This window comes from Fukomys damarensis, unplaced genomic scaffold (genome assembly GCF_012274545.1).
Source record: "Fukomys damarensis isolate Sample0158 unplaced genomic scaffold, DMR_v1.0_HiC HiC_scaffold_37, whole genome shotgun sequence".
Taxonomy (NCBI): domain Eukaryota; kingdom Metazoa; phylum Chordata; class Mammalia; order Rodentia; family Bathyergidae; genus Fukomys; species Fukomys damarensis.
The window spans coordinates 71,548,141-71,555,404 of NW_022900949.1; positions in this window are offsets into that span (position 1 = coordinate 71,548,141).

The window sequence follows — 7,264 nt, forward strand, 5'->3', positions numbered from 1 at the left end:
TTTCAATGGCTGTTATGGGAGAGACAAGAAATAGCAGGGTTATTGTGTATTGTGGCATACTTGCGACACAACAGGTTAGGGTTCAATGTCTGCTCAGTTTGACTAGGGGGAGGGAGAAGAAGACTGCTAACTCTGAGGAGCTGAAACATTTTGAAGACAGGATGTTTTTCCAGATCAAGAAGAGATAGATGTTGTGGGGAAAACATTTCCCTAGGAAACAATCAGATAAAAGTTAATGATTCAGCCAACTTGTCACCATGCCTTGCTAACTTCTGTGCTCAGCAGAACATTATGCCTTTGTGATTCCTCAGGGGTTTGAGTTAGTTCGGCACCCCCACACACACACTACCCCCACCCTCTGTCCTGGGGATGAACCCAGGACCTTGCACTTGCCAGGTGCAGTGCTGAATCCCCAGCCCATGGCACTTCTTAGCAGTGAAGTTCCCTGACCCTCCATGGGGTCATTAAACACACTCACTGTTTGCGCTCCTACAGCCTTATTCAGGGGGTGATTTCTACAAAATTTTGCACTGTTTCCCACATTTTACACACTTCCACGATCTCATCTGAAGAGAAAGATTCCTCTGTCTTTTCCACCTCCTCGCCTGCAGAGGAGAGTTCCATAACCTGTTGCTGTTGGGAGGCAATCACCCACAATCTCAAAGTGAAAGAGAGGGGTGAGAGAGGGAGAGAGAACCAATGGCTCAGTTGTGACAATGTGACTGACATTTACCATCACATACTATTTGTACTGCATGACATCACTCATTTACCAAGTTAAAATTTATTAGAAATGTTTGCTGGTATTGCACAATATTCACAGGAAGATGCAATCCAAGATTTTATTGTATGTGTTTGTAGATCAAGCCAGACTGCACACCAGGGCCTATATCAAGCCGTGGAAAATATCCAAAGTCTGGTTGTGTTGAAGTTTTCTTGCCACCAGAGGGCACAGGTGACAAAATTACAGGTGGTAATTTTGCTTTTAGCATTAGGAAGCTAGACAAACTGTTAACTCTCCAAATCCTAAATTTTAAAGAACCATTTCAAATTATGTTTCAGTTATCCACTGCAGATTAATGGACAACTACTTGTGGGTGTTGCTGTTTTGTTGTTTTGTTGTTTTGTACTGGGGAATGAACTCAGGACTTGCATTTGCAAGGCAGGTGCTGTGCCACTGAGCTAAAATCCCAGCCCAGACAACTTTTATTCATGTGGAGAGATGTTTCTGTTTTCATCTCTTGCCATCCACTAAAGTCTCTTCATCAGCACCAAGCCAATGGGAGGAAATCAGAGCGATGAAGGCTCACCCACTTTTCAGATCATTTGCCTTGAAAGGAACACATTTGTTTCTTTTTAAATTCCAATGGCTATAATTCAATCACATGGCTACACTTTGATACAAGGAAATGTAGTTGTAGACCAGACAGCTACTTGTCAATAAGTGTTGTGGATTGTGTCTATATGTCTGCCCAAAGCTTCATGTCTTGGAGCTTTTTCAGAGGTGGCTAGATCTAGAGTGTCTCATGCTGGCATGAAGGGTGTGTGATTATTAAATCAGTCCACTGATTAGTTTGGCAAAACCCTAAGCCCAGTAACCTAGATGCAATATAAAATAGGCAGAAAGATGCTGTTAAAGTTCCTGTTTGCTTACTTTGTTACCATCTGCCTGCCATGAACTGTTTCTTCTCTGTGATACCCCTTTGCTAAGATACTCTACTTTGGAGACAGTTGATTATGGACTGAATCCTGCACAAACTGTGAGCTAAATAAACCTTTCCTCCCTTAACTTGTGGGCATTGGGAATTTTGTCTTAGCAATGAGAAAGTACCTTAGACAGAATTTGGTACCAGAGAAGTAGGGTCATTGCTCTGACCGTACCTGACCATGGTTTGTGGAAAGGGAGAGTTAGGAAAGGTTTGGAGGTATCAGCAGAAAAGGAAGAGCTGGAACACCTTAGGCTGTACTTGATGGAGATTCTGGTCAGAGCTCAGAAGACAAGAAGGCTGTTATAATTCCTCCTGGTAAAGACCAGGCTCAAGAGATTTCTGGTCAGAAGAAGGATTGCATTGGCTGTTGGAGCCCAGATAATATGTTATGGCATAGCGGAGTTTGTCTGAATTTTGCTCTAGTCTAGAGACTTTGAGTGAGATTGAAATTGAGGGAGGCAGACTAATCTTGCAGAAATTTCAAGGCAGTCTAAGATTGAGGAAGTGGCATGGCTACTACAGGGGGATTTTGGACAGATTTATGCTGAGAATCAAGAGCAAAGTACCTAACAGAATGACTCAAAACATTGTGAATTGGGCTGGGAAGGAATCTCCAGAAAAATGGAACAGAGGAGAATTTGGTTGCTGAAATGACTAGCAAGGAAAAGCCAAGATTTTCAGAAGAAAATAACAGAAAAGATGGCCCGAGGACAGCACAAGAACCAGCAGGTCTCCAGCATTTGCATTCTCAGAGTTGCAAAGGCAAAATATTTTTCTTTGAGAAGATATCCCCAGAGCACCGTGTTCTTCAATGGCAGCATCCTAGGGTATTTGTTCCTCTGAATTGAATTCAGAATGATCAGTAACCCAGGCACTCAACCCCTTCAACTAAGAGAGAAGGAAACCTGGTTACTACTCTAGCTGCCAGTAGACCTTGGCATCATACACATAGTCCTGGTTTTAGGTGCATCGAGAATGTACTTGCAGGGTCAGAAAGACTTCCACCCAGATTGCAGGAGAAGGGCTGGGAGGCCAGGCAGTGTGCCCCTGAGGGCAGTGTGTGAAGCTGAACATGCAGTGGAGACCTCACAAGTTTGGAGAAGCCAGGGATGTGTATCATCTGAGGAAACTTCAAGAAATGAGCACAACCCCCACAAAGGAGGACCCGTGGGAGCTATGACCACATGAAGTGCCACAAGGATGGAGCCATCCAAACCCTTTGGAGTTCACATCTTGCCACAGCCTGCCTCAGAAGCTGCACATGGAGCTACATGATTTAAATTTGCCCTGCTGGACATCGGCCTTACTTTTGTCCCATACCATACCATTGTCTCTTCCTATTTGTATCTTTTTGGAATCTTGTGCTAGTATATGACAAAGTGTTTAACTTTCTTTTTATTTGTACAGGGGCTCCCAGCCAAGACTTTGCTTTCAATCTCAGAGGAGACCTTGAACTTGGACTTTTCAGCAGTGCTGAAACTGTCAGGACTTCTGAAACTCTTGGAGATGGACTAAAATCATTTTTGCCAAAGGGATGTGCACGTGTCTTTGGGGATCAGGCATAAAATGTTACGGCTTAGGTTTAGATATTTCCCAAGAGCATCATACAATCATAGGTGGGGCTTTTTTCAGAAGGGCCTGGATCTAGACTGTGTGATGCTGGGATGAATGGTGTGTGATTACTAAATCAGTCCGACTGGTTTGGCACTGCCCTAATCCTGGTCACCTAGACACAATAAAAAAGGGGCAGAAAGATGCAGTTAAACTCCCTTGCTTGGTTGCTTTACTACCTTTTGCCTGCCGTGAACTATTTCTCATCTTCTATGCCTGTCTGCCTTGCCACCTTACCTTGGAGCAGGTCAGTTGTGGACTTGAAGCTCTAAAAACTGTGAGTTAAACTCGTCCTCCCTTAACTTTGGGGTGTGTTGGGTATTTTGTTTCAGCAGTGGGAAAAGTAACTAAGACAACATGGAAGAGGGAACTCAAATTTTTGGTTAGAGTTAATTATCTCTAAGTTAAGATCAGGAATCTCTCAATTCCATGCCTTGTGCACTCTTGTACCTAAATATTCACATTTGTGAGACCTACCACTACCTCCCTTTGCATATGTTGCTGTCTCCTGCTCATGTGTATCTTCTGCTCTACTTTCAAAGCTAGACTGCAATATTTTCTGTAGAAATATATCACTAAACTCTTCTTTTTAGATTAATACCATCTCTAGAAAATCTTGGTAAGGCTCAGTTTTATGCATTATTTCTTTAAAAATGCCTATGTTCTTTTTTGCTGTGGGACATAAAAATCCTGGGTTTTAAAAATCTGTCTCAGAATGATCCTTATTACAAATTTCTGGAAATATTTTTATCAACATAAGAGAAATTAAGATTTTATAGTTATGATTATATGACTTGTTACGATTACACAACTTTATGAAAGAGGGGTTTTCGTTTTGTTTTTAATCTTCAGAAGGAATTTCCCAAAAGATCTATTGGTGTCATTGTTGTTGTTATTATTAGTGTTAGTAGATTTCACTTTGGCATATGTGTACATGCATGCAATATACTATGATCATTTTCACCATCCCCAGAAATTTAAAATCTTTTGCTAAGGAGTTTTTCAAAATACAAAACTTGGGCCAGGGATTTAGCTCAATGGTTCCACTTCCTGCCTTGTAAGCACAAGAACCTGAGTTTGATCCCCAGTACCAAAAAAAAAAGGGCAACTTCAAAATACAAAACTTTCCACTAAGTTAAGTGAACCACAGCTCCTGAGATTTCTGTTTCAATAATGTGAAGTGAAATAAATCATCCTTCTACTGCTGCTTCCAAAGCATCTGTATCTGCATTTCCCTTGGTACTCCGCCTACCTCTGAACTATTGGTTACAGCAGTTAGCTTAGACAAGAAAGGAGAGATAAAAGCCATAGGGAAATTCCAAGATGGAGCGTATTGCATATCCTCAGAGGTATAAAGCTTTTAACTACAAATAATCTTCAATAGCTTAAACAAAAAGAGAGAATTGGAAATAGCTATTATCATAGTATGAGTTAAAAAGAAACGAACCCAACCACCCAGAAAAGGACAGCAGTAATTTAGTTTGCATTCACTGAGTACAATGTCATGTGAAGGTCAATGTAAATATCTTTAGAATTTATAAGAACAAAACAATCTTCAGGTAACAAATATCTGGAATTTGGTTGTCTTGGTTAATTTTCTCATTGATGAGACAAAATATCCCATGCCCAAAGTTAAACGAGGTTTATTGTAGCTCATGGTTTCAGTTCCTACTTGGCTGGCTCCAAGGTAGTAGCATGGCAGAGGGGCATTGCAAAGGAGAAAAAATTCTTGGTAGACAGAAGATAGCAAAGTAGGGAAGGTAGGAGAAGCTACAGCAGCAAACTTGCCTCTTCCTTTTATTCCATTCAGGCTATGTGTCTTTTGATTGCTACTGTGCATACCCAAGGTGGGGCCTCCTTATTCTAGCATCACACACCTAATCCCAGCATCACAAATCCTAAACTCAGCCACTTCTTAAAAGCCCCACCTTGACCACATGAAGCTTTGGGGGAGACATCTAGGTACAAGCACCAACATCAGTGAGGATCAGTGTGGTGGCTCATGTTCTAGAGTTCTGCATTGTGTTCTTGGGTTCTCCCACACTTAGAGGCTGCTATACTCGAGATGTGTTTCGTGATCTCAAGATAGCTTTCCTAACTTCACATACCACTGCCTTATACAAAAGAGAAGGAAGCACATATAGACATGCATATATAATAGATAACATATACAATATAGGCAGGGAAATATCATGTGTGTTGTATCAGAAGACACTGAAGCAGAAAGCTGAGCTCCGGAAATTCAGTTTTAACTGATTTTCTAGGTGTTATGACTTTTTTCTAGATGTCCTCTCAAAGCCTCACATAGTCTGGCGTGGTGGAGGGAGGTTGGGACTTGGCTGGATCTACAGTGTGTGGTGCTGGGATCAAGGCTGCGTGATTTCTAAATCAGTCCACTGATTGGTTTGGCATAGTTCTGGCTAGGATGAAGGGTATGAGCTCCCTCAGACAGGTAGACTGCATAAAAATATAAAGGACATATTTTTTTCTTGTCCCTTATTTCCATTCTCCTATCCTTTCCACTTCCCCTACACCTTTAGCCCTTTTCCTCCTATTTCACATTATGTTATACAATTTGGATCTTATTTACACAAGAAAAAGTATGAGAAAAGGAAAAAATGGAAATAAAATCTTTGTAAATAGGGGAGGTTGGAGGGGGTGAAGGGAGGGCAGGGGTATGGGGAAAAAAGGAAAACCAAGATCTGCTATATAAGAGTACAAGATCCTAATGATGAATGTAAATGTACTGTATACTTAAAAAGTACCAATAAACTCAATAGGATTAAAAAAAAAGGACTGAGATAGGGGTTGGGGAAAAAAAGAAGAAAGAAAAAGACAAGTAGAGAGAATGGGCTTGATCAGTGTATGATATACTCACATATGGAAATATAATGATAAATTCCCTTAATGTATATAATTAATATGCTAATAATAATAATAATAATAATTAATAAAAAATAGCCTTTCCCTGCAAAAAACATAAAGGACAGAAAGAGGGTTAATCTGCTATCATCTTACTGCTTTCTCCTCTGCAGTGGCCCTCTGCCCTGCCGCCCTGCCCCAGGATGAGCCAGCTGACTATGGATTGAAGCCTCTCCAAACTGTGAGCCAAATAAAGCTTTTCTCCTTTACTTTAGGAGCCAGGTGTTTTAGCTCAGCAATGAGAACAGTAACTAAGACATTCATGGCTTGTGGTGCATGCTGAAATGTGAGAGCTACTACTTTATTATATAAAAGCAGATCCTGAGTTTGTGGTAGACAAGCACTGGTTTGTACCACACCTAGATATTTTCTAAGTACAGACAGTACTCTTTGCAGAACGTAACAAGATTAAAGTGAAAACAAGTCAGATAACAACAAATAAAAGCTGTAAAAAGTCTCAAAGATAAGGCAAAGATGAGAATGCACTGTGCACCAAATAAGATTTCAACAAATTTGAGAAAATGGAAGAAAGAGGAAGATGTGAACTGATTTTGCAAGACACTCGAAGTGTGCAAAGAAGAATAACACATTAAGGAGATTTAATGGATGTTCCAGAAACTTCCAGGAGAATGGGCATTTTGTCATGTCAAATACAGGTGATAAAATGACAATTAAAATTAAAATGTAGAATGGTTGAAGATCAACATGGCAAAGCCAATGCACTCACCTTCAGTCACTACCTCCATGGCAGGTTGTAGAACTAATATAGGGAGATAATATAAGGGGAAAACGATGTAACTCCCAACATGAGATGTCAGATATGTCTAGTTTGTGTTCCTCCAAGTCGTATAATGAATTCTAAGGAACAATAGAAGTTAAGAGTAGGAAAATTTATTGGAGAATAAGAATAGGGAATAAGAGTAGCTCCTGAGGGACAGGAGAGATCCCAAATGGGTTGCAAAGAAGCCCATTTCTCCAAAGTATCTTTATAGAGCAAAGTCACGAGAGGTGAGTACTATAAT